At 52.9% G+C, this 27,833-nt stretch overlaps 1 long non-coding RNA gene across 1 annotated transcript; it reads left to right on the forward strand.

Annotated features, from left to right (window-relative positions):
* The first annotated feature begins 15,059 nt into the window (after positions 1-15,059).
* LOC146820817 (uncharacterized) lies at positions 15,060-16,156 on the forward strand. Its single transcript, XR_014962629.1, has 3 exons — positions 15,060-15,161; positions 15,579-15,665; positions 16,055-16,156. It is a non-coding gene; the product is annotated as an uncharacterized LOC146820817 (long non-coding RNA).
* Positions 16,157-27,833: the final 11,677 nt, after the last annotated feature.

A 27,833-nucleotide genomic window follows, 5' to 3' on the forward strand; every position in this document is an offset into this window, starting at 1 on the left:
GATGTCCGGAGTCTGTGCAGGCAGGGGTCTTGTCACCTGGGGGTCGCTTGTCGGGATTTCCTGCTATTGTCTTTTGATCCTTTCAGGGCCGGGTCGGGAGGAGTCCCAGACACCCAGCAGGCACGGAGCCAGCCCTCAGGGAGGCCGGAGGGCCGATCGAAACCCATCGTCCCAGGGGAGTTCAGAGGTGCGATAGAAACTGCTCCTCCCTCTCTCATCCCCTGGAAGCGTGATGTCCTCCAGCCGGAGTGGCGCCTCTAGGCCCGGGTCACGCTGGGGCCGGGCGGCCATCTTGGTGCATGAAGTGGGCACGCGGGCCCGGGGTGGCCGAAAGGGGAGAGGCCATGGACGGGGATGTCCGGGTCGGTGCGTGTGTCCTGGTGGGGAGGGTCGGCTGGGCCGTGTGCTTGGGGCTGCAGGTACCAGGTTTCGGTGGTGCGGGGGCACGTCGGGCCATTCTACGAGGCCGGGTCCAACAGACTCCATGATTGGAATAGGCACTGAGGCGAGAATTATCAGGTCCGTGGAATATTTGAGCCTAAGACACCCGCCGAGGCGGGGAATTGAACCCTGGTCCCGGGCTAGACCTCTGCATCAGGGTCTGCGGCTCTAAACATTGAGCCACACTTCTCCACCTATCACTCCCAGCAGTGCCCAGACATATGAGGGGTGGGTGCAGATGACTCCCAGCAGTGCCCAGACATATGAGGGGTGGGTGCCTATCACTCCCAGCAGTGCCCAGACATATGAGGGGTGGATGCAGAGGACTCCCAGCAGTGCCGAGACATATGAGGGGTGTGGGCCTATCACTCCCAGCAGTGCCCAGACATATGAGGGGTGTGTGCCTATCACTCCCAGCAGTGCCCAGACATATGAGGGGTGTGTGCCTATGACTCCCAGCAGTGCCCAGACATGTGAGGGGTGGGTGCCTATGACTCTCAGCAGTGCCCAGACATATGAGGGGTGTGTGCCTATGACTCCCAGCAGTGCCCAGACATATGAGGGGTGGGTGCCTATCATTCCCAGCAGTGCCCAGACATATGAGGGGTGGGTGCAGAGGACTCCCAGCAGTGCCCAGACATATGAGGGGTGGGTGCCTATCACTCCCAGCAGTGCCCAGACATATGAGGGGTGGGTGCCTATCACTCCAAGCAGTGCCCAGACATATGAGGGGTGTGTGCCTATCACTCCCAGCAGTGCCCAGACATATGAGGGGTGGGTGCCTATCACTCCCAGCAGTGCCCAGACATATGAGGGGTGGGTGCCTATCACTCCCAGCAGTGCCCAGACATATGAGGGGTGGGTGCCTATTGTTATACGGCGACCCCAGAGGAGCCCGGAAAGGGGTCCTGACTTCCCTGAGTCCCACCCGTGTAGTATTGTAGCCGGGCACTGGCGAGAGATTCCCCCGGGGGGTGGAATCTCGCAACTAGGATCGTACTTCTGGCACCCCACGACACAGAGAGACCACACTGGGTATTCTCAGAAACAAGTTTTCTCATATAGGTATCACTGCAAATATGTACAAGGTGAGCACGGACTCAAGAGTCTCGGAAAGGTAGGGGGTAGCGGGACTGTCTCTGGTAACGGTTCAAAGCAGGGACGTATCCGGCGCACAGCTCACAATCCTCGAGCTGGGGGATACGTGGTCGGAGTCGGGTCCGGCGGGACCGTGAGAGTCTGGGGGAGCCGCGAGTCACTCAGCAGGGCTCAGGTACAAGTTCGGAGGTCTTACGATCTTCAGGGAGCCGCGAGTCACTCAGCAGGGCCCAGGTACAAGTTCGGAGGTCTTACGATCTTCAGGGAGCCGCGAGTCACTCAGCAGGGCTCAGGTACAAGTTCGGAGGTCTTACGATCTTCAGGGAGCCGCGAGTCACTCAGCAGGGCTCAGGTACAAGTTCGGAGGTCTTACGATCTTCAGGGAGCCGCGAGTCACTCAGCAGGGCTCAGGTGGGTTCAAGTTCCAGGGGCCGCGACCACGTCAGCAGGCTCTCGTTGTTCCAGCGTCGAATCTGCCGGACAGTCTCAGAGCACCCCTTGTTATAGGTCGACCCCGCTTTGATGTCCGGAGTCTGCGCAGGCAGGGGTCTTGTCCCCTGGGGGCCGCTTGTCGGGGTTTCCTGCTATTGTCTTTTTGATCCTTTCAGGGCCGGGTCGGGAGGAGTCCCAGACACCCAGCAGGCACGGAGCCAGCCCGCAGGGAGGCCGGAGGGCCGATCGAAACCCATCGTCCCAGGGGAGTTCAGAGGTGCGATAGAAACTGCTCCTCCCTCTCTCATCCCCTGGAAGCGTGATGTCCTCCAGCCGGAGTGGCGCCTCGAGGCCCGGGTCGCGCTGGGGCCGGGTGGCCATCTTGTTGCAGGGAGTGGGCACGCGGGCCCGGGGTGGCCGAAAGGAGAGAGGCCATGGACGGGGATGTCCGGGGTTGGTGCAGGTGTCCTGGTGGGAAAGGTCGGCTGGGCCGCGTGCTTGGGCTGCAGGCACCAGGTTTCGGTGGTGTGGGGGCACGGAGGGCCATTCTACGAGGCCGGGTCCAACACGCGTCCCCCCCAGCTGAAAGCCGGAGAGAACTGCCCATCACCTTGGGGGGTTCTCTTCGCTGAGGCGGAAGAACCGGGAGAGGCCGTCAGCGTTGGCGTGGTCCGTACCAGGGCGGTGTTCTACGGTGAAGTCCATTCCCTGGAGGGAGATTGACCACCGCAGTAGCTTGGGGTTTTCTCCTCGCATCTGCATGAGCCATCGCAAGGGCCGATGGTCAGTTTGGACCCTGAAATGAGTGCCGAACAGGTAGGGTCGTAGTTTTTTGAGTGCCCAGACCACGGCAAAGGCTTCGCGCTCTATGGTGCTCCACTTCTGTTCTCGGGGTAGCAGCCGCCGACTGAGGAAGGCGACGGGCTGGTCCAGGCCTTGATCATTCACTTGGGACAGGACGGCCCCAATGCCATGCTCGGAGGCATCGGTCTGGACTATGAACTCCTTGGTGTAGTCGGGAGCCTGGAGGACGGGGGCCGTGCACATGGCCTTTTTTAGAGCATCGAAAGCTTCCTGGCAGGCAGCCGTCCATTGCACCTTCTTTGGCTGTTTTTTAGACGTGAGTTCAGTGAGAGGGCCGACCAGGCTGCCATACCCCCGAATGAATCGGTGGTAGTAGCCCGTGAGTCCCAGAAAGGCTCGGACTTCCGTTTGGGTGATGGGTGGGTCCCAGGCCAGGATGGCGTCGAACTTTGGCTGTAGAGGAGCGACCTGGCCACTCCCGACTTGGTGCCCCAGGTAGACTACGGATCCTTGCCCGATCTGGCACTTGCTGGCTTTTACGGTGAGGCCTGCCTGGCGCAGGGCGGTTAGCACTCTCCGGAGGTGCTGGAGGTGCTCACTCCACTCTGAACTGAAGACAGCGATGTCGTCCAGATAGGCCTCGCTGAACTGTTCTAGCCCGGCCAGGACCCTATTTACCAGTCTCTGGAAAGTGGCCGGGGCATTTTTCATCCCGAAGGGCATCACGCGGAAGCGGTAGTGCCCATCGGGGGTGGAGAAAGCAGACCTCTCCTTGGCCCCTTCGGTGAGCGCAATCTGCCAGTGGCCGCAGGTGAGGTCGAAAGTGCTGAGGAACCGGGCGGCCCCTAGTCGGTCAATGAGCTCGTCGGCTCGTGGAATGGGGTGGGCATCGGCTCGGGTAACGTCATTGAGCCCCCGGTAGTCCACGCAGAACCGGAGCTCGGGGGCGACACCGGGAGCTGCTGCCTTCGGAACCAGGACCACGGGGCTGGCCCAGGGACTGTCAGAGGGCTCGATCACCCCCAGGGTCAACATCTTCGAGACTTCAGCTTGAATGCAGGACCGGACCCGGTCAGGAACCCGGTAGGCTCGGTGCCTCACCGGCGGGCTGTCCCCGGTGTCCACATCGTGAACACACCAGTTGGTGACCCGGGGGGTCAGGGAGAAGAGGTCGGAAAATTGTCTGAGGAGCTGGTGGCAGTCCGCTTGTTGCTGGGCAGTGAGTGCTGGGGAGAGGTTCACTCCCTCCACGGAGCCATCCTGCTCCTTGACACACAGGAGGTCCGGGAGGGAGGTCCGACTCATCTTTGGCCCCGTCATCGGTGGCCAGCAGGAGGCTCACTTCTGTCCGCACGAAGTGAGGCTTGAGGCGGTTCACGTGCAGGACCCGGAGGGGATCCCGAGGCGACTGGACGTCCACCAAGTAGGTGACTTGGCTCTTCCTCTCAACCACTTTGTAGGGACCAGTCCATCGGTCCTGGAGAGCGCCAGGCTTCACGGGGGCCATGACCCACACCTGCTGGCCCGGCTGGAACTCGACCAGAGTGGCATTCTGGTCGTACCAGCGCTTCATTTCTTCTTGACTCGCCTCCAGGTTGGCCTCGGCCAGTTCTCGGAACCTCCTGGTCTGGTTCCGGAGGGCCAGGACATATTGGAACACATCTCGGGGGGTGGTCTGGGGTGCTGCCTCCCACCCTTCCTTAACCAAACTGAGGGGACCTCGGACGGGGTGCCCATAGAGTAATTCAAACGGGCTGAACCCTAAGGACTTCTGGGGGACCTCCCGGTAAGCGAACAAGAGGCAGGGGAGCAGGACGTCCCACTTACGCCGGAGGGGCTCTTCTAGGCCAGCGATCATCCCTTTCAAAGTCCTATTAAACCTCTCTACTAGGCCGTTCCCTTGGGGATGGTACGGGGTGGTGAACTTATAGGACACCCCACATTGTTGCCACAGGGACGTCATATACCTTGATATAAAATTAGTGCCGCGATCGCTCACGACCTCGCGGGGGAAACCCACCCTGGAAAAGATCCCCATCAGGGCCCGGCCCACCACGGGGGCCGTAATGGTGCGCAGGGGAATAGCCTCTGGATAGCGGGTGGCCTGGTCTACTAGGACCAAGATGAAACGGTGACCTTGGGAGGTGGGGGGGTCCAGTGGCCCCACGATGTCGATTCCGACTCGTTCGAAGGGGGTACTGACGACCGGGAAGGGTTGGAGGGGAGCCTTGCGCTTCCCCCCACTCTTCCCACTGGCTTGGCACGTGGGGCAGGACTTGCAGTGTGCCTCTACCGCTGCCTTCATCTTAGGCCAATAAAAATGGGTCACGAGACGGCTGTAGGTCTTGTCCTGACCCAGGTGACCGGCGAGGGGGACATCGTGGGCTAAGCCCAGGAGGAAGTCCCGGAAGCGGAGGGGTACCACCAGTACCCGTCCGCATCCCAGCTCCACTGATTTCTGCTCACTATACAGGATGTTATTCTCCCAATAGATTCAGTGCGTTCCGGTCTGGTCACCTGCGGCTTGGCCCTCGGCCTGGTGCCGCAGCCCGACCAGGGAAGGACAGGTGGCTTGCTCCCGGCAAAATTCTTCCCGGGTGGGCCCGCCCTCGTGGCGCCAATGGGCCAACTCGGGTAGATCCCCCAACTCGGGGACCGGGGCGGGGTCGGATGGTGCGGGTTCGTCGCTGGCGACGGACCCTTCCGATGGGGGAACGGGAGGACCCTCGGCGGGGACGGTACGGGCTTCTTCGACCGGGGTGCCCTCGACTTCTCTCCGGGGAGTGAGTCGGGCTGTCATAGATCGGGTGGTGGCACACACCCACTCGGGGAGTCCCATCATTCCTAGGTGGGCCTTGCGCTCTACGTGCTTCCAGGGAGAACTCTCCAGGTCGTTCCCTAAGAGGCAGTCGACCGGCTGGGAGGTTCTTACGGCCACCTTGAGTTTACCTATCACCCCTCCCCACTCAAATGGCACCAGGGCTACCTGACACATACTTTCCCTATTGTCTGCAGATATTACGGGGCAAAAGACATTGGGGAGGATCTGCTCCTCGGGAACTAGGTGCCTGAGGACACCGGTGATACTGGCCCCGGTGTCCCGCAGGGCCTCTACCTGGTGGCCATTGATCTTGACGAGCTGCCCATATTTCTGTGTGTTGGACGGTAGGAGGCTACCAGGGATCCTTTCCCTATCTCCCAAGGATACTAGGGCCATAGCGGCGGGTTCCCACTCCGCGGCTTCTTCAACCTCCTCCCCCAGGGCTACGTTGGCTATCTGTCTCGCAGGGGTGACTTGGGTGGCCATGGGGCACTCTGGGTCATTGGCGTAGTGCCCGGGTTTCTAGCAACGAAAACATGTGACGGTCACCCGGTGTCCTCGTCTCCCAGGGGGCCCTGTTACTGGTGGGGGGGGTGCCGGAAAAGGTGGAGGTGGTGTCTTCGGGGGGCTAGGCTGGGACTCTCTCGGCCCTCCCTGGTTCCCTCCCCCTCTCTGGCGGGGTGGTCCCTGACTGGTTCGGGGGTACTCTCCTACCATGCCCCGGGAGACCCGGGTGTTGGTCCAGCGGTCGGCCTCCACAGCCAGCTTCCGGGGATCTGTGAGCTTGCTATCTAGCAGATGTTGACGTAGCTCTACGAAGCAGTTCGCAGCCAGATGTTCCCATAACATGAGGTCAGTGAGTTCGGCAAGGGTGGTGACCTTGCTGCCCTTGACCCACCCATCGAAGGCCCGACTAAAAAAGTTTACATACTCCACCCAGGTGGTGCCCGGGATCTTCCTGCAGTCCCGGAACCGTTGGCGGTACATTTCTGGGGTGAGGCCGTATCTTGTGAGGAGAGCCTCTTTCATGTGGCTGTAGGAGGTCTGCAGGGAGAGGGGTAGGTCGAGCAGGGTGTCCCTTCCTTCGCTCAGAAACCGCCCCCACAACCCCGCCCCCCAGTCCTTCTGTGGAATCCGATGGGAGGTCATGGCGACCTCGTAGGCCCGAAACCATTGCTGAATGTCATCGTTTTTATAATATTCTTTGACCACATCCTTGGGGATGTGGACCTTTTGTTCCGCTGGGGGGGCCGTCTCTCGGTTCCCCGAGGGCCTCCCGTCCTCATTTCGGGCCTTGAGCTCGAGTTCTTTTAAGCTGCGTTAGTGCTCTAGTTGGAGCTTTCTTCCTTCGTGCTCCCGTTGGAGCTTCTTTTCTTCCAGTTCGCCTTGTACGCGCATTTGCTCTACCGCTAGCTTTTTCTCCGCTAACTTCAATTCGCCCTCGATTTTGAGTTTGGCTATCTCGAGTTCATGACTGCGGCTTCTCTCTCTGTCCGCGAGTTCTCCCGGGGATAGGCCCCCGTCTGGTACAATGCCTCGCACCTGATTGTCGCTGCTTTCACTTGGAGGGGGTTCGGCTTCGTCGGGGCGCTCCCCCGTGCCTTCCGGGCGGGATGCCCCGGTCTCCACCCAAGTTTTCAGTGCTTTCTGCAAGTCTTCCTTAGTGTTGAGGCCAGTGGTAGCGATTTTAAGTTCCCTTGCAAAATTGTTTTAGCTCTTTGTGTGTGTATTCTTCCAGGTGCTCCACCTGGAACACTCTGTTGGCGTTGGTTTCTGCGGAGCTCATGGCGCTTCCTTCTGCCATCTTTGTTGGTCGTGCGTCCGTTGTTCACTGTACGATCTCTAGGTGATGGGCCCGAATCCCGTCGCTTGCCACCAATGTTAGACGGCGACCCCAGAGGAGCCCGGAAAGGGGTCCTGACTTCCCTGAGTCCCACCCGTGTAGTATTGTAGCCGGGCACTGGCGAGAGATTCCCCCGGGGGGTGGAATCTCGCAACTAGGATCGTACTTCTGGCACCCCACGACACAGAGAGACCACACTGGGTATTCTCAGAAACAAGTTTTATCAAATAGGTATCACTGCAAATATGTACAAGGTGAGCACGGGCTCAAGAGTCTCGGAAAGGTAGGGGGTAGCGGGACTGTCTCTGGTAACGGTTCAAAGCAGGGACGTATCCGGCGCACAGCTCACAATCCTCGAGCTGGGGGATACGTGGTCGGAGTCGGGGTCCGGCGGGACCGTGAGAGTCTGGGGGAGCCGCGAGTCACTCAGCAGGGCTCAGGTACAAGTTCGGAGGTCTTATGATCTTCAGGGAGCCGCCAGTCACTCAGCAGGGCCCAGGTACAAGTTCGGAGGTCTTACGATCTTCAGGGAGCCGCGAGTCACTCAGCAGGGCTCAGGTACAAGTTCGGAGGTCTTACGATCTTCAGGGAGCCGCGAGTCACTCCGCAGGGCTCAGGTACAAGTTCGGAGGTCTTACGATCTTCAGGGAGCCGCGAGTCACTCAGCAGGGCTCAGGTGGGTTCAAGTTCCAGGGGCCGCGACCACGTCAGCAGGCTCTCGTTGTTCCAGCGTCGAATCTGCCGGACAGTCTCAGAGCACCCCTTGTTATAGGTCGACCCCGCTTTGATGTCCGGAGTCTGCGCAGGCAGGGGTCTTGTCCCCTGGGGGCCGCTTGTCGGGGTTTCCTGCTATTGTCTTTTTGATCCTTTCAGGGCCAGGTCGGGAGGAGTCCCAGACACCCAGCAGGCACGGAGCCAGCCCGCAGGGAGGCCGGAGGGCCGATCGAAACCCATCGTCCCAGGGGAGTTCAGAGGTGCGATAGAAACTGCTCCTCCCTCTCTCATCCCCTGGAAGCGTGATGTCCTCCAGCCGGAGTGGCGCCTCGAGGCCCGGGTCGCGCTGGGGCCGGGCGGCCATCTTGTTGCAGGGAGTGGGCACGCGGGCCCGGGGTGGCCATGGACGGGGATGTCCGGGGTTGGTGCAGGTGTCCTGGTGGGAAAGGTCGGCTGGGCCGCGTGCTTGGGCTGCAGGCACCAGGTTTCGGTGGTGCGGGGGCACGGAGGGCCATTCTACGAGGCCGGGTCCAACACCTATGACTCCCAGCAGTGTCCAGACATATGAGGGGTGTGTGCCTATCACTCCCAGCAGTGCCCAGACATATGAGGGGTGTGTGCCTATCACTCCCAGCAGTGCCCAGACATATGAGGGGTGTGTGCCTATCACTCCCAGCAGTGCCCAGACATATGAGGGGTGTGTGCCTATCACTCCCAGCAGTGCCCAGACATATGAGGGGTGGGTGCAGAGGACTCCCAGCAGTGCCCAGACTTATGAGGGGTGAGTGCCTATCACTCCCAGCAGTGCCCAGACATATGAGGGGTGTGTGCCTATGACTCCCAGCAGTGCCCAGACATATGAGGGGTGGGTGCCTATCACTCCCAGCAGTGCCCAGACATGTGAGGGGTGGGTGCCTATGTAAATGTAAAAAATGTAAATTTGATACTTGTATAGCGCACTACTCACCCGCAAGGGTCTCAAGGCGCTTGTACGAATACCGCTCTGGAACCCATCCTGGCTTTCCCTGTGAGGCGTCCACTCCTGGGCACCCCCAAGGTGGAGGCCAGGCATCCTTAGCGTTGTGGGGGCCATTGTGGAGATTAAGCAAGCTATTGCCCAGAGTTGCAGAGTGGGACTCCATGATTGGAATAGGCACCGAGGCGAGAATTATCAGGTCCGTGGAATATTTGAGCCTAAGACACCCGCCGAGGCGGGGAATTGAACCCTGGTCCCGGGCTAGACCTCTGCATCAGGGTCTGTGGCTCTAAACATTGAGCCACACTTCTCCACCTATCACTCCCAGCAGTGCCCAGACATATGAGGGGTGGGTGCAGATGACTCCCAGCAGTGCCCAGACATATGAGGGGTGGGTGCCTATCACTCCCAGCAGTGCCCAGACATATGAGGGGTGGATGCAGAGGACTCCCAGCAGTGCCGAGACATATGAGGGGTGTGGGCCTATCACTCCCAGCAGTGCCCAGACATATGAGGGGTGTGTGCCTATCACTCCCAGCAGTGCCCAGACATATGAGGGGTGTGTGCCTATGACTCCCAGCAGTGCCCAGACATATGAGGGGTGGGTGCCTATGACTCTCAGCAGTGCCCAGACATATATGGGGTGTGTGCCTATGACTCCCAGCAGTGCCCAGACATATGAGGGGTGGGTGCCTATCATTCCCAGCAGTGCCCAGACATATGAGGGGTGGGTGCCTATCACTCCCAGCAGTGGCCAGACATATGAGGGGTGGGTGCAGAGGACTCCCAGCAGTGCCCAGATATATGAGGGGTGGGTGCCTATCACTCCCAGCAGTGCCCAGACATATGAGGGGTGGGTGCCTATCACTCCAAGCAGTGCCCAGACATATGAGGGGTGTGTGCCTATCACTCCCAGCAGTGCCCAGACATATGAGGGGTGGGTGCCTATCACTCCCAGCAGTGCCCAGACATATGAGGGGTGGGTGCCTATCACTCCCAGCAGTGCCCAGATATATGAGGGGTGGGTGCCTATGACTCCCAGCAGTGTCCAGACATATGAGGGGTGTGTGCCTATCACTCCCAGCAGTGCCCAGACATATGAGGGGTGTGTGCCTATCACTCCCAGCAGTGCCCAGACATATGAGGGGTGTGTGCCTATCACTCCCAGCAGTGCCCAGACATATGAGGGGTGGGTGCCTATCACTCCCAGCAGTGCCCAGACATATGAGGGGTGGGTGCAGAGGACTCCCAGCAGTGCCCAGACTTATGAGGGGTGAGTGCCTATCACTCCCAGCAGTGCCCAGACATATGAGGGGTGTGTGCCTATCACTCCCAGCAGTGCCCAGACATATGAGGGGTGGGTGCCTATCACTCCCAGCAGTGCCCAGACATATGAGGGGTGGGTGCCTATCACTCCCAGCAGTGCCCAGACATGTGAGGGGTGGGTGCCTATGTAAATGTAAAAAATGTAAATTTGATACTTGTATAGCGCACTACTCACCCGCAAGGGTCTCAAGGCGCTTGTACGAATACCGCTCTGGAACCCATCCTGGCTTTCCCTGTGAGGCGTCCACTCCTGGGCACCCCCAAGGTGGAGGCCAGGCATCCTTAGCATTGTGGGGGCCGTTGTGGAGATTAAGCAAGCTATTGCCCAGAGTTGCAAAGTGGGACTCCATGATTGGAATAGGCACCGAGGCGAGAATTATCAGGTCCATGGAATATTTGAGCCTAAGACACCCGCCGAGGCGGGGAATTGAACCCTGGTCCCGGGCTAGACCTCTGCATCAGGGTCTGCGGCTCTAAACATTGAGCCACACTTCTCCACCTTTCACTCCCAGCAGTGCCCAGACATATGAGGGGTGGGTGCAGAGGACTCCCAGCAGTGCCCAGACATATGAGGGGTGGGTGCCTATCACTCCCAGCAGTGCCCAGACATATGAGGGGTGGATGCAGAGGACTCCCAGCAGTGCCGAGACATATGAGGGGTGTGGGCCTATCACTCCCAGCAGTGCCCAGACATATGAGGGGTGTGTGCCTATCACTCCCAGCAGTGCCCAGACATATGAGGGGTGGGTGCCTATGACTCCCAGCAGTGCCCAGACATATGAGGGGTGTGTGCCTATGACTCCCAGCAGTGCCCAGACATATGAGGGGTGGGTGCCTATCATTCCCAGCAGTGCCCAGACATATGAGGGGTGGGTGCCTATCACTCCCAGCAGTGGCCAGACATATGAGGGGTGGGTGCAGAGGACTCCCAGCAGTGCCCAGACATATGAGGGGTGGGTACCTATCACTCCCAGCAGTGCCCAGACATATGAGGGGTGGGTGCCTATCACTCCAAGCAGTGCCCAGACATATGAGGGGTGTGTGCCTATCACTCCCAGCAGTGCCCAGACATATGAGGGGTGTGTGCCTATCACTCCCAGCAGTGCCCAGACATATGAGGGGTGGGTTCCTATCACTCCCAGCAGTGCCCAGACATATGAGGGGTGGGTGCCTATCACTCCCAGCAGTGCCCAGACATATGAGGGGTGGGTGCCTATGACTCCCAGCAGTGTCCAGACATATGAGGGGTGTGTGCCTATCACTCCCAGCAGTGCCCAGACATATGAGGGGTGTGTGCCTATCACTCCCAGCAGTGCCCAGACATATGAGGGGTGGGTGCAGAGGACTCCCAGCAGTGCCCAGACTTATTAGGGGTGAGTGCCTATCACTCCCAGCAGTGCCCAGACATATGAGGGGTGTGTGCCTATCACTCCCAGCAGTGCCCAGACATATGAGGGGTGGGTGCCTATCACTCCCAGCAGTGCCCAGACATATGAGGGGTGGGTGCCTATCACTCCCAGCAGTGCCCAGACATGTGAGGGGTGGGTGCCTATGTAAATGTAAAAAATGTAAATTTGATACTTGTATAGCGCACTACTCACCCGCAAGGGTCTCAAGGCGCTTGTACGAATACCGCTCTGGAACCCATCCTGGCTTTCCCTGTGAGGCGTCCACTCATGGGCACCCCCAAGGTGGAGGCCAGGCATCCTTAGCGTTGTGGGGGCTGTTGTGGAGATTAAGCAAGCTATTGCCCAGAGTTGCAGAGTGGGACTCCATGATTGGAATAGGCACCGAGGCGAGAATTATCGGATGTATGACGATACATCGCGGATATTTACATCGCGTGCGTTAAGCACGCCGGTAATACATCGCGGCAACCAGCACATCGCGTGTTTTCACTCCGTGTGCCGTTGCAACGCGAGTGCGTTGCGGCCTATAGCCAAGTGCGATACATCGCTAACGTTTACATTGGCCGCGTTAACATCGCACGTCATAACATCGCGTCCCTGCCGCCCCCCCCCCCTGTGTCCCCCCTGAACTCTGCCGGCAATTCCTTTATTTCTATTTCCCTTTTTGAAATTTTTTGTGGCTGTGTATTTATCCCCGAAAAATACGTACATTTAAAAGCGTACGTAATGTACTAATTTACGGCCACCCTTGTAAACACTTGTTGCTGGGATATAAAAGGTTTGTTCCTGCGTGCCTCCTTCCATTTACCCCTTACTTTCGCAGCTGGCCAGACGTGACCCCTACGTTCCTGTGAATCGGTAAGTTCGAGCGAAAATGGAAACGGCAAAGTTGGGAGCTTCCTTTAAGACAAACAATGTATGTTTCGCCAAAAGTACCCTTAGCAGCACTTTATAATTCCTTAGTGATTGATTACTTGACTGTTAACGTCTATTACTGTTACAAAATTGTACCACACTAAGAAGGGCGCAAGAGCAATGCTTCTGATAATGTTAGTGATCCAAGGGACGGTTCCACTTTTGGAGTGTAAACAGTCAGTGTTATTGTCCATGAAACAATATTCTAGTCGTGTTTAAATGATTTTTTTCATATTGCAGAGTCTGAGTTGTATGGCTTTAATCTGCTCTATATCTTGTAATTACATTCGGCAGAGGTCAGTAAAGTGGTTTTCCCAGGATCGCTGAATTTGGGTGGAGAAGCTGGGATTTGGGCCTCGGTTTCCTTGTCACACCGTCTGCAGTGCAACCTCATCAGTTTACTCCTGCAGCCCCTGGCTTTACAAGTAGCGCAATCTTGTCTGCTTAGTTCTATTTCAAGAGCTAAACGTCAAGCTTTCTATAGTTTTTGTGTGTTTGTTGTTTAAAGAGCGGAACTGGGAGGCTCAGCTTGACTGCAGCCATCTCTGCTTGCATTTTCTGTGATTATTTTGAACGGCTGTTTGAGTGCAAGCAGAAAAAGCACATGTCGATTTATATTTGTACTCGTATGAAAGGAGCAGGTCTCCTATTACCAGGAAGCTGCTTGATTTTTTTCCCCTATGATATCTTTATTAGAAAGGGCCTGGGGGTGCAGAGACAAGTATTGTACCATTGAAAAGGAGTCAGACATATATTTTGTGCCAAGCTCCCTCCTGCCTTAGCGTGCTGACTATAGTAATTTAAAATTGCTGTATTGTAAGAATTACCTCTAGGTGGAATAGCTTGTGTGTTTTGTAGCACTTGATGCTACTTTATTGAGGATTTGTGGCGCTGTATTTCGTCATATACCGCTTTGGGACACAGGTAGTTTTATCACCGAAAAGGACGTTGTATGAGCAATTCAGCTGACTAGTCATTGCGACGTTGTATTTGAAGGCAAACAATTTTTCTCAGTTAGAAACTTTTGAAAAAATACTTCGTTACAAGTGCCCTCTTACTACTAAATAGCGCGCTGGCAACTGCGCAATATTGTGCCGTGGGAGTGTGTTGACCTCTTGTGATCACTTGATGACAATAGCACGTCATATCGTGGGACTTTTAGTCCATTTTGTGAATAACTTTTCACTGCTTCAGCCTTTGCTAACTGGCAAAGCCTGAATGAAAACAAACTCCTCCCTTCTCCACTATTCCGATAGGGCCAGTTGGCATCAAAGTGTATAATCAGGGAGCAAGGCCTTCTGTTCTCATCATTTGGAACACTTGGGTCCCAGTTGTTCGTATTCCTTCCTTAATTACGCCAGTTCTTGTCCATCTACCTACAATTAGATTAATGGGCAGACCTTAAGGTAATGTTGTGGGGGAGGCAGGTATAGTATTCAATATATATAATTCTGGAAGTCATTTTACTTTTACACTACTAAATGCTAAATGAAAACAACTGTATTCGTAACTTTGGGGAGACCTCGTCGGCATCCCCTTGAATGCATTTTTTCCAGCATAATAAAACATCACCCAATGCATTCAAGGATGACTACCACGGATGTGCACATATGCAGCCGCTCTATTTGTTAAAAATGTAAAAAAAAATTTTTTATTGATCTCCCATGCAAGTATTGTATATAAAAAAAAAAATAGTTTTGTATCTAGCAGTTGGGTGAAAATTACGTTAAAAAGATAGCAATTCATCAGACAAGTCGATGTCATCAGAGAACAGTTTAGAACACTGGGTCAGACTAGCCACCTCAACAGTCTATCTTCAAAACCTTCAGTTTCTCTGTCTCGTATGCATCCTTCTACTGATAAAACCTCCCCAGGCCAATAGAGGACTCCATATCCTCTTACCCTTCAGTTTTGCTTTCTTCCCCTAACGCTCGTAGAGTGCCTTTTCTAGTGTAAAACAATGCAGAAACATCTTTACAGAAGGTCTGCAACGAAAATGTCACTTTATCCCCGCCAAATATCCCAAGTCCTACGAGCCTTATGTGTTTTTCAATGTGTCCTTCATCCATCAATCCTCATTTGTGAATCACAGCGTTACAATGGAAAATCACATTCATGAATATGGTTCTCCATTGTTAATTAAGTCCGTGTCCCACGGTGATCAATATGAATCAAATTTTAGTTTTTTTGGGTCTGCTGGACTGTGGTTTTTTGGTATGGAGGTGCAGGCTGTCACAAATCATTTGTATCTTCTCATGAGATTTGTATTTCTCTCCTCAAGGACGTGCCTTTCAGAGACATACTCCTGCCAATTTCTAGCCGTGTTCGATTAGTGCATTTCACCGTACGTGCCCCCCCCCCCAGACGTTTTGCAACGAAAAGGTAAGTGTTTCCCATGTGAATAAAGTTTCAGGACTGTTGTTTTATTGTCAGCTGTGTTCTGCTGTGTCTCCTTGTAGTATATGTGTTAAAAACATGTATTATTTTTGTAATGTTTGTTTAATCTATCTAAACTAATGAATGCTATGTCATTTCTTTGTTGCGTACTTGCATCCCGTAGCGGCTTGTGGGTTTATAGGGGAATTGGGTGGGAAGTAATTTAATTGTAAAAAAGTAACCCATCTTTTTTTCAATTAATGTGTATTGGTCCTGAATTGCCCATTAATTATTATTTGGTAATTAATTTGTATTAATGGGTAAATAATGTGTATGAATTCTAAGTTTTTTTTATATTACATTATGTAGGTTATATTATGTATGTTTCCTTGTATTGATTTTAATATTTAATTACAAAAATAGGGCCTCACCATTTCCCAGCCTTCCCGGGATATTGAAAGGTCTGAGTACCGAAAAGGAACGAATTCCAAGTTGACAACAGCGACACAGGTACATGTTTGGCATTTTGGATGGGCTATTGTGCCACACAATTAGCGCTGGAAGTAATGTGTTGCCTAGCCCCATAGCATTTCATTTCTGTGCTGTCTTGTGTAGTACACGTGTAACTTTAACACACAACAAATCATCCACCCGCAAACCGCTATTGTTATGTTGCTGTTACAGAGTCGCAAAGTGAAGGGATCACAAAGGAAGTATATACCCCCCCATTGTATTGCCCCCGAAAATATGTATGGTTATTGGTGCAACAAAATTCCTTCGTTTCCCCTTATGTTGGGCTAAAGTACCTCTACCCGTGTACACCTTTTACTACTTCCAACTGCACATTTTGCAGAAGTTTGGTTCTTGAAAATGATGCATCTTTCTTTATCTTTTTTTAGAGTAATGTCTGATCCGAAGATGGCCAAATACATCTCCTCCAGCAGAGGAAACCGTCTACTAAAACACAGTGGTTATATATATTGTAAGGAGAGACATTCAGAGCCACGTGGTCATTGGAGGTGTGTGCAATACTACTCCAGCCATTGCAGAGGCCGAGCAGTTACTCTGGGTGACTCTGTTTTAAGAAGCACAGACCATAACCACTCTGCCTCTGCAACTGCTATTGAAGTGAGAGAATCGCTAAATGCAATGAAACGGATTGCAGGCAACTCCAATGACCCGTGCGGTGCTATTTTAAGGGAGGTATCCCAGCACATCCCTGAGCATGTTGCTAGTAGTATGCCCACTATTCCCAACTTGCGTCGAATTATCCAACGCAAGAAACAGGCAACTAATCCCAAACGCGTTACACCACAAGCCTTTTCTGATATTACAATCCCTCGTGAACTCTCTGTTACTGTTTCAAATGAACCGTTCATCGTGTATGACAATGGAAATGCGCACAAGCGTATTTTGATTTTCAGTACTCCCCGTAATCTAAATAGGTTGGAGAACAGTGATGTTTGGATGATGGATGGTACCTTTAAAAGTACGCCCACCCCTTTCACCCAAATCTACACTATTCACGGCTACGTTAACAACACAGTAGTTCCGTTAGTGTACAGTTTACTTCCGGACAAACAATCCTCAACCTATACTGAATTCCTGTCTCAACTAAAAGCGAAAATTCCAAGCAGAACTCCAAGGAAAGTAATCATGGACTTTGAATTACCAATGCTGAATAGTCTAACGAAATTGTACATGGATACTCAAATCCAAGGATGCTTTTTCCACTTTTCTCAGGCGTTTTGGCGCAAAATTCAAAAAACATCCCTAATTGAGGATTATGCAGCTGACAGCAAACTACAGTTTGAGCTTAAAAAACTAACTGCACTTTGCTTTGTTCCTCCTAACAGTGTAGACGAGTACTACACATCTATTACGGAGTCCGAGTACTTCATGGCAAATGAAGAAAAATTGGCACCAATTTTAAATTACTTTGAAGACACATGGATTGGCCATCTAAGCAGGTCTGGTTGCCGGAGGAAACCACGTTTTCTTGTGGCCTGGTGGAACTGCTACTCGACCTGCTTAGAGGGAGGAGCGAAGACAAACAATGCAATAGAGGGATGGCACAACTCTTTAAACAACAGTATTGGCAAACCGCACCCTAATTTCTACAATTTCTTAGAGATTTTGCAAAGGGAGCAAAGTTATCAGGAAATGCGCATGTCACAATCGTTAGCGGGTACTCTCAATCCCCGTATTTCCCACCGCACAAAAGAGATGTCGGCTAGGCTATTGGCAGCCCTCAAACTTTTTACCTTGTCTGTGCCTTATGACTACCTATCTTCCATTGCACATATACTGAATTCCTTTTCCTAACAATGTTTGCACGTTACTATTTATGCCATAAAATCTAAGACCAAATATCCCTGTGGTGTACCACAATGTGTCCCTAAATTGTTGAATCTATGAAACTGCCGACACAGCGGCAGAGTCTCCTTAAAGTCCTTGGCTTTTGTGTACTAAAATACAAGTGATTTCTCTTTTTGTGTGATATTAATGCAATGTACTCTGAATAAAAAACCCTACATTTGCCTATTGCCTTTTTTTCCGTTTCATTACATATCCCCTTGTGCTAATATGTGTTACATCCAAGCTGCCACAATGAGTGAAATGATGGTATGGTATGTCATTGCCCTTGTTTTCGGCCCATGTGTTGTCCCAGAGTACTTTTCCCATTGGATGCACACCCGTCATGTACCATGTACATCCCTATGCTCTGTGTGGCCCTCCCCCTGTGTACATTTTCAAAACATCCAGCAAACACAGACATTTCTCATGGGACATCACTACATTTTGGGGGGTATATAGATATGACGTTCCATTTCTGAGGAAGTTTTAATGTTGTTACCTAATTTGTCGTATGTTATTGTGGTCTTCTGCCTAATAAAATCATAAATTTCTACGTGGGCCAAATGTTGGGTGGGAATAGAGACATCTCAGTCATGACCAAACACTGGCAACTGGCTGTCATGGGTGGTTGCTTGAGTGGCCCAAAAGGTTACTGTAAGAATGAGTTAATATATGAGGAACTGATTGGCTGCATGAGGGGACACCAGGTAAGTAGAATTTTGGTTTTTATTCTGCATGGTTGAATGAAGGAATGAGTGGATCAACCCACCCATCATGAATTTACCCATCCGTCCATCCAGCATGCCCCCATCCATCCATCCCTCCATCCACCCATTCACCCATCCATCCACCCATCCAGCACCCTGTCACAATTTGACGATCCACCACCCATCCATCCACCCATGCACCCATCATGCATTTACCCATCCAGCCATCCGCCCACCCATCCAGCCACCCACCCACCCATCCAGCCACCCACCTATCCCCCCATTCAAAATTGCCATGGGTGGGGGTTGAATGGCCGGTACAAGCCGCCATTTGCGCGCCGTAGCATGACGATGCCGTGTGTGGGGCCTCTTGGGCCTCTTATAATGGTATAATGGTAAAAGGTTGGGGGTGGGGGTGAGTGCGGGTTGGGGGGCCTCTTATGCGTTTGCCAATGTTGCCCTTGAATGGGCATGCACCCATCCATCCACCCATCCAGCACCCTGTCGCCATTTTACATATCCACCCATCCATCCATCCACCACCCACCCATCCATCCATCCATACATCCACGCCCCCACCCATCCATCCACAACCCATCCATCCATCCATCCACCCACCCATCCACCCACCACCCCTCCACCCGTACCTCCACCCATTCACCCATCCATCCACCCACCCAGCAGCCTGTCGCAATTGTACACATCCACCCATGCCCCCATCCACCCATCCATTCATCCATCCACCCACCCACCCGGCCCCCTGTTGCAATTGTAGACATCCATCCATGCCCCCATCCACCCATCCATTCATCCACCCACCCATTCACCCATCCACCCACCCATACCTCCATCCATTCACCCATCCATCCATCCGCCACCCACCCATCCACCCACCCACCATCCATCCATACATCCATGCATGCCCCCATCCATCCATCCCGCCATCCACCCATTCACCCATCCACCCACCCACCCACCCATCCACCCATCCATCCATCCATCCACCCACCCATCCACCCACCACCCCTCCACCCGTACCTCCACCCATTCACCCATCCATCCACCCACCCAGCAGCCTGTCGCAATTGTACACATCCACCCATGCCCCCATCCACCCATCCATTCATCCATCCACCCACCCACCCGGCCCCCTGTTGCAATTGTAGACATCCATCCATGCCCCCATCCACCCATCCATTCATCCACCCACCCATTCACCCATCCACCCACCCACCCTGCACCCTGTTGCAATTGTACACATCCACCCATGCCCCCATCCACCCATCCATTCATCCATCCACCCACCCACCCGGCCCCCTGTTGCAATTGTAGACATCCATCCATGCCCCCATCCACCCATCCATTCATCCACCCACCCATTCACCCATCCACCCACCCACCCTGCACCCTGTTGCAATTGTACACATCCATCCATGGCCCCATCCACACATCCATTCACCCATTCACCCATCCTGAGCTCTGTGTCCGAAAAATAAATAACAGTAATTATAATAATGAATCCAACCGTCGCGTTTTCGGGCTTGCTGGTCGTTTTGAATGTGTGCATAAATAATGGCAAATCCCTGCGGGTGGTCCGGGGTCCGTTTGTAATGTTGTACCAATTGTAAACGTAGGGACATGCCCACACCCATCCACCCATCCACCCATACATCCATGCATGCCCCCATCCATCCCTCCATCCACCCATCCATCCATCCATGCATCCATCCACCCATCCACCCACCACCCCACCACCCATACCTCCATCCATTCACCCATCCATCCATGCGCCACCCACCCATCCATCCCCCCATTCACCCAGCACCCACCCGGCACCCTGTTGCAATTGTACACATCCATCCATGCCCCCATCCACACATCCATTCACCCATCCTGAGCTCTGTGTTCGAAAAATGAATAACAGTAATTATAATCATGATTCCAACCGTCGCGTTTTGGTCCGTTTCTAATTGTGCGCATAGACTGTCTTCTATCCCATATGAAAGTAATTGTAAACGTAGGGATGTTAAACCCTAATCGCATCCTTAAATGACATGTAACGTTTAATTCCAGGGTTGTGTTTCTTGTATTTGTTTTGAAAACATTGTTGTAATCCGTGTGTGCGTTTTGAATGTGTGCGGGTGTTCCGGGGTCCGTTTGTAATGTTGTACCAATTGTAAACGTAGGGAGATACATAAAGCGCGATGTGGAACTCTCCATTGTTACGGCTCCGGCGATGTGAAAACCGCGTTGTAAACGTCACCGAAGCAAATGTCCCCGCGATGTAAAAGGCTGCTATGTAAAGACTCCCGCGATGTTAAACCCGCGTTGCGATGGCAGCGCGTGAAGAAGGAGTCGTTGTAATGGGTGTTTCCCGAATTATCAGGTTCGTGGAATATTTGAGCCTAAGACCCGCCGAGGCGGGGAATTGAACCCTGGTCCCGGGCTAGACCTCTGCATCAGGGTCTGCCGCTCTAATCATTGAGCCACACTTCTCCACCTATCACTCCCAGCAGTGCCCAGACATATGAGGGGTGGGTGCAGAGGACTCCCAGCAGTGCCCAGACATATGAGGGGTGGGTGCCTATCACTCCCAGCAGTGCCCAGACATATGAGGGGTGGATGCAGAGGACTCCCAGCAGTGCCGAGACATATGAGGGGTGGGTGCCTATCACTCCCAGCAGTGCCCAGACATATGAGGGGTGGGTGCCTATCACTCCCAGCAGTGGACAGACATATGAGGGATGGGTGCAGAGGACTCCCAGCAGTGCCCAGACATATGAGGGGTGGGTGCAGAGGACCCCCAGCAGTGCCCAGACATGAGGGGTGGGTGCCCATCACTCCCAGCAGTGCCCAGACATATGAGGGGTGGATGCCTATCACTCCCAGCAGTGGACAGACATATGAGGGGTGGGTGCAGAGGACTCCCAGCAGTGGACAGAGACATGGGGGGGGTGTACATCATTATCAGATGACCACAGCTCCATGGGTGAATGTACGTATCCCTAACTTAGGACAATGATGATAGTGCCATAACAACACATCACTGACAGCATTGTCCCACTCCCAGGAGGAAGGATGTCTTTCCCTCACTGCATGACACACCACATGTGGGTGTGAGGACAAATAACACATGCATACCCACCCATGGCAGATGCAGCACAATACACACACTGAGATCATGCCACAAGACTGCATAGTCATGTCACTGCCTAACAAACTATGAGAGCCAAAGAGAACACACACTGTCATGCACATCCCAGGACTGATAGGAATGTTCAGGTGCTGGGCTAGCCACCAAGATGTTGTCTTTCATGGAAGGAATAGGGTGGAGTTCCCACAGATACAATGCCCACAATTGTGAGTCAGGTGTTCAAATACCCAGCAGAACAAGTACCATATGTGTACTAGGCTGGGATTACACACATGCATTGTGCGGAAAAGGGACCATTCATCTATGAAGGCATGGCAAAATACTCTATACACAAGTACAGTGAGTACCAAGGATGGCACAGACGATGCAGCCGGACACATTGCTGAGCAGGCATGGCCTGAGTTGAAGGGATCCATCACCAACAAAGGACATGTAGACACAGGGCAACACAACAATTGTGCAACTCTCTGCAGGGGAGATGTCAGGTGCCACAGAGGAAGGAACACCCCTTGGGACAATGTCTCCAAACACAAAGAGCATACACGACAAAGAATCTTTGCAGAGATCTTGTGATGGCACGCAGATACCAGGTTCCACCCCATGAGCAGCAGACTACAAAATTTTTCTGAAACATGACACATGCCTACAACCCCAACTCCTGTAGCATCAGCATCAACATCAATACCTGAAATGCAAGACTTTCTAACGAAAAAGAAAATGCTTTATTCAGCATGAAAATAATAATGTGTAAACGAGACTATTCACAAAGGCCAATGGCCAGTCCATATCATCAGTCCTTGGGGTGGGGGACACATGGCCAAGCGTCTCCCCTAGCTTGCCTGCACATCACAAGACTGTGTCGTCGACTGGGGGGGGGCATCATGTGGGGAAGGACCAGGCACCGCAGGGACAGGAGGGGGAAGGGTAGGTGTGGTGGGTGCAGGGACGGACGACTCCACCACAGGGGGTGGGGCAGCACCAAAGGTGGAGGCGAGCTCGGCGCTACACACTTCTGCCAGTTCTTCAAGCGTCTCCCCTGCACCCAGAGAAACAACAGGCCCCAAGGATGTGGGGGGGGTCGGAGGGATGGGTTGCAGCGCTACTGGGGGAGGTGGTGGATGGGCTAGGGGACTTAACTCCCCTACCGGTGGAGTGCCGTGACCGGTTGCGTCCAGGTGAACTAGTGGGGCTGAGGCCCAGCCCAGCAAAGTAGGCCTCCTTCTCCGAATCTGGGGCAGGGGAGCCAAGGAGAGTGACATCGAAGGGACTGGGGAGTGAGTCATGTGGACGAGGACTGTGGCTGCGTACCTGCCTGTGTGCCCCAGACCCAGTGGGTGTGCCTGCTACCCCCTGAGTGTGCGTGTCAGGAGGTGTGCGCTTGCCCTTACGTGGTGGTGTGCTGCTTGTGTCTGGTGGGGTACGTGTGTGTGGATGTCTTGGTGTGCTTGGGACAGGCATGGGTGTTGGACTTGTGGATGGGCCAGGGGTGGGGGGGGGAGGCAGCGCTGCAGGTGACTCGCTACTGCCGTCAGTGACGAGTCCAGGGAACTCAACAACATCCGTTGGTCAGACATCGCTGGTGACATGCCCTCCATGTACGACACCATCTGGGTCAGCAGTCTGGTGTGGCAATGGAGGACAGTCAGGATCGATGTCTGCCTAACTTGCAACTGCCGCTGAATGTCCACAGACTCGGCAGTGAGGGCAGCAGGGGGGACAGGGGCAGGGGGTGCGGTGCCTGGCACGAAGGAGACACGGTGTGGCCTAGCACGGACAGAAGGGACCCGAGCAAGTGGGAGGGTGGTGATGGGAATGGAGTGGGCGGCGAGAGATGTACTGCTGCTTTCAGCTGTGGGAGCAGCCTCCGCCCCCTCTGGGAGCTCAGCCTCGGACCCGTCTGCCTCGTAGTCTGTGTTGGTACTGGGCAGGTCCTCCGCCTCACTCCCCTCGCCCTCCGTGCCACTAGAATCCACCGACTCCACAGCAGTGGTGGCACCACTGCTCGATCCCTCCTGCACGTCCGTGCCGGTGTCTCCCTCGGTGTCCTCCGATGATGCTGTGGGCAAGGTGAAGAGACAGGAAAAATCAGTCACCTGTATACATCTGACACATGAGTCCAAACAAAATAGGCAACAGTGCATATCAGGAAAGGCATCATGAGTAACATCTAGGATACTCCCCACATATGTAAGCCCTGCACTCCCCAGTTGGTTGACGCACCATGCCACTTGCAAACAAAGAAAATTAGGACACAACAGACAATAACTTGAAATCCCAAGATCATGAGAAGCTAGTGTCTGGGATCAGTTGAGCACAGCAAGACTATGAAGGCATGCCACCTCTTGTTCACTGTGAAACAAATAGTATTGTCGCACCCAAGGCCAAATACCACATGCCAATGCAGAAGGTGTCCCCACACTCAGAGGCCTTTGAGTACTTTTGACACCCCAAAGAAATACATTGTGACTCCTGGAGAATCACAACCCTTTACAAAATGGACATGTCTAGCATGTGTGAATGTGGCACTCTGTGAACACAACACACATGTGTCTCTATAGCAGAAGTCACACAAGGAGGTGCACACCAAACTACATGTACACAGTCATTGTCTGAGCTGCCAGACTCATTCAAATCAGCCACTGTTAGGCAGAAATGGCGTATCAGTAAGTACATATACTTGGCACCAGGGAGGTCTGGATGACTTGACGCTCGTAAGTTGGTATCAGCAACAACCAAGGACTAACCCAAATGCTAGCACACTGTGGGAACATGTATATGTATGAACTCCAAACAAGTGTTGTTCAAACTGTGCCTTACTTTAAAATGTTTTATCAAACAACAATGTCTCAATGTGGAATTCATTGTGAGGACAAGTTATGCAAAAGCAAACCATTAAATAGAGAACTTATTAGAGGAATAAATCCACATAGGAAAGACACAGGGAGACGGAAAGTGTAGAGATACATATATTTAAGAATACTCAACACATGATGGACATATTACGTCATATGTACAGATCATATGGACAAGAAGCACTGCGTGACATTTACTGGCAATGTAACCAACAAAATACTGTGCACAAGTGCACGTGAAAATTGTGACGGCGCAAGTGACACATGAAGTGGTATATACAGCGGTGAACAAGGGGGCGCAACAGAGAGAACAATGGTACATTAAATGTGGCAAATTTTGGGCATCCAAACAGTTAATGTTAGAGGTTTACAAGGAACAATAGATCGAATGCCCGTGGCCAAAAGGGGGCGCCAAAAATAACGCTGTTGAAGTAGACGGCGTTTCGGCCTGTAGAGATCTAGGCCATCATCAGGACTGGTTATATATACTTGGGGCAGTGCTAGGGGTAAGAGAGAGACATATCTCAGGAAGAAACTCAATTAGAATGGACCAGTAGAAGGAAGAAAGGAAAAGCGTGCAACGACGTGGTTGCGAGTGACTTTGAGCGGTGGTTGGCGACCAAGGTACAAGAATCCTGGGTAACCAAGGAAGTGCAGGTGAGAACGCGTAAGTAATTGCGACCGGGGTGAAGAGAAGGGGAGAAAGGGTGGGGCCGGGGGAGGGGGGGGTGGGGGAGAGGTAGTGGTGTATCCCGTGGGAAAAGAGGGGAAGCGAGGGATAACCAACGTGTAAGGGGGCAACAGCGGAGAGACCTATGGAAAGAAGGAGACGCTGTGTAAATCAGGAAGACAGCCGGTGTGGTTTGGGTGATGTGCCAGAAAAAGTAGAAGGAGGCCGAGGCGTCTGTGCACGGACGGAACAACAAAGCCGAGTGAATCAGGCAAGGAAACGAAGACTGACGCTCGAGGTCAATTAAGGAAAGTGGCGCAGCGGAGTAACGATTCATGCCAACGAGTGGGATAGTGTGAATAAGGGGGGGAGTACGGGTGAAGTGAAAGCCCGGCCATGACCAGGCGGGAGAAGGGCTGAACTTACTTGAAGACAACCGGAAGGCAGACTCGACCAGTGGGACACGGCCTCGGGGAAGTATAAGAGGTCCGTGAATTGTATAACTAAGCTGGGGAGAAGAGAAGAAGGGGGGGGGAGGAAAGGAGTTAACAAAAACTCATAGAGGGCAGGAAGGAAAGACAGGGGACAGAGGGCGAGACTTACTTGATTGGGGGTGTGGAACCCAGTCAATAGGTAATCTACGGGAAAAGGGGAAAAAAAGGTCAAGTTCCTGGTCGAGTGGGAATCGGGTAGTGGAAAAGGTCGGAGGTGACAGAGGTACTCACGGTTGGAAGGCCAATGAATCAGCCCCTGGGAATCCTTGGCGTGTCAAGGGCCGGCGTGAATCAGGCAGAATTTGAAGTGCGAGAAGCCCGGAGGGGAGGAAATGTACGGCGCGTACAGGTCACGTGAAGGACAGTGAGCGAATCACGAAGGAGGGTGGGTATGGAAACTAGAGCGAGTCCGGAGTGAAGCCGGAAGTGAGTACGGTGACGAGATACAAAGGAGGGTAGTCATGACAACTAGAACGCGTCCAGAGTGAGCCGAAAGTGAGGACGGCGGTATCTAAGGGAAGAATAGCGCGATCGAGTCCGGAGGGGGCAGGGTAGCGAATCACAGCAGAAGGTTGGTCAGGACAATTAGCACGCGTCCAGTGCACAAGCGGGAGTGTGACAGGAAAGGGAAAGGAAGGAAGAGAGAGAGGGAAAAAGGGGGCATGGTCCTCCCAAAAATTATAAATAGGAATGGGGACTAACATGATTAGTGCAATTATAGAAAACAATACCCATCTTATTCATACAAAAAATCACAAACCATCAGAAGGTACAATTTGGTAATGCAGACTATTAGCAGAATCAATGCAGCAAGAAATGGAGAGAGAGGGGGGTATGTGAGAGATGGAGGGAAAAGGGAAGGGAAAAGGAGGAATTGGACGAGGAATGGGCAATTATGGGTGGCAACCCAAGAGATGACACAGCTGGTTAAATGTATGAGATAGACAGAGTAAGCAGTAGGCAGCACAGATACAGTTATGCAAGTGTGGAATGCCATTCGTCAAGAGAGTTCAGGCCCTGCTCAATGGTATTAAAGCGAGCAATCCAACGGCATTCGCATCTGTTCAGAAGTCTTTGAATATCTCCGCCTCTTATTGGTATGGACGGTTTGTCAATTACCAGCCAGGTGAAGTCGGACTCATTGTGATTTTTATCTTTAAAATGGGAGACCAAGGGTGCTGTTAGGATCCCACATCTGATGCGGCTACAATGCTGTAGGATGCGGTCCTTGACCATCTGGGTAGTTTGTCCGATGTAAAGTTTGTCACAGGGGCACTTTATAAGGTAGATAACGTTTTGAGACCTACAATTGGTGAAGGAATGTAGGTCAAATTTCACCCCATTATGTTCAAAAGTTTTGGTGTTGGTAGTGGAGGAGCATGCTGCGCACCTTTGGCATTTGTAGTGGCCCAACACCGGAGGTAGCTTCCATGAACTCCGAATTGACTCTGACATAGCCGGTGTTTGAGGCCAAGTGATGGCATGTACCAGATGGTCAGCTATGTTCTTACCTCTGCGATAAGAAAATAGAGGGGGCTCATTGAAGATGGTAAGAGGAGCTAGAATGTTCCAGTGTGATTTGATAATCCTGGATAGTTTATTGCTAGAGGGTGAGAAAGTGGAGACAAATGGGATCCGGTTGTTCGATCTTTTTTCCTTGGTGGTAAGCAAGGTATCACGATGGTTATACCATGCTCGTTTCCGTGCCCTAGTGACCAGTTTTTTGGGGTAGCCACGGGCCATGAGTTTGGAGGTTAATACTTCGGCCTCCCTGAAGAAATCCCTGCGCCATTTGCAATTACGTCGAATCCGTAAGAATTGGCCAAATGGAAGACCATCACGGAGACCGCGTGGATGATGGCTGGAATAGAGGAGTAAGGTATTACGCTCCGTAGGTTTCCTGTACAGTGATGTTCCAATTTTACCATCTTCAACCCGTAGAGTGAGGTCTAGGAATGGGAGGTTATCTTCTTTTGGATCAACTGTAAACTTCAGATGTTGTTGACAATTGTGTAGCCAGTCAACGAATTGTGATAGAGAAATCTTGTCACCTGTCCAGATGAGCAAGATGTCATCTATATAGCGGCGCCAGAATGTGATGTTATTTCTGAAGGGGTTAAGGTCGGTAAGGATCAGTGTGCTTTCAAGGTGATGGACGTACAGGATGGCAAAATTCGGAGCGAAACATGCGCCCATAGAGACTCCTTTGATCTGTAAATAATAGGTGTCTTTATACAAGAAGTAGTTGTTCCCTAGGGCAATTTCCAGAAGGGCCATCACGAAGTCAGTAGGTATCCTTGTGGGGGAAGGACGAGTGTTGAGGATAGTTCTTATAACTTCGAGCCCTTCTCTGTGGGGTATATTGGTGTAGAGGGATTCAATGTCCATACCCACCATCAAGTTAGTACCCGGTATGAAAGGAGTGTCTTCGATAAGGTTAATC

Source organism: Triturus cristatus, chromosome 6 (genome assembly GCF_964204655.1).
Source record: "Triturus cristatus chromosome 6, aTriCri1.1, whole genome shotgun sequence".
In the NCBI taxonomy this organism is placed as follows: domain Eukaryota; kingdom Metazoa; phylum Chordata; class Amphibia; order Caudata; family Salamandridae; genus Triturus; species Triturus cristatus.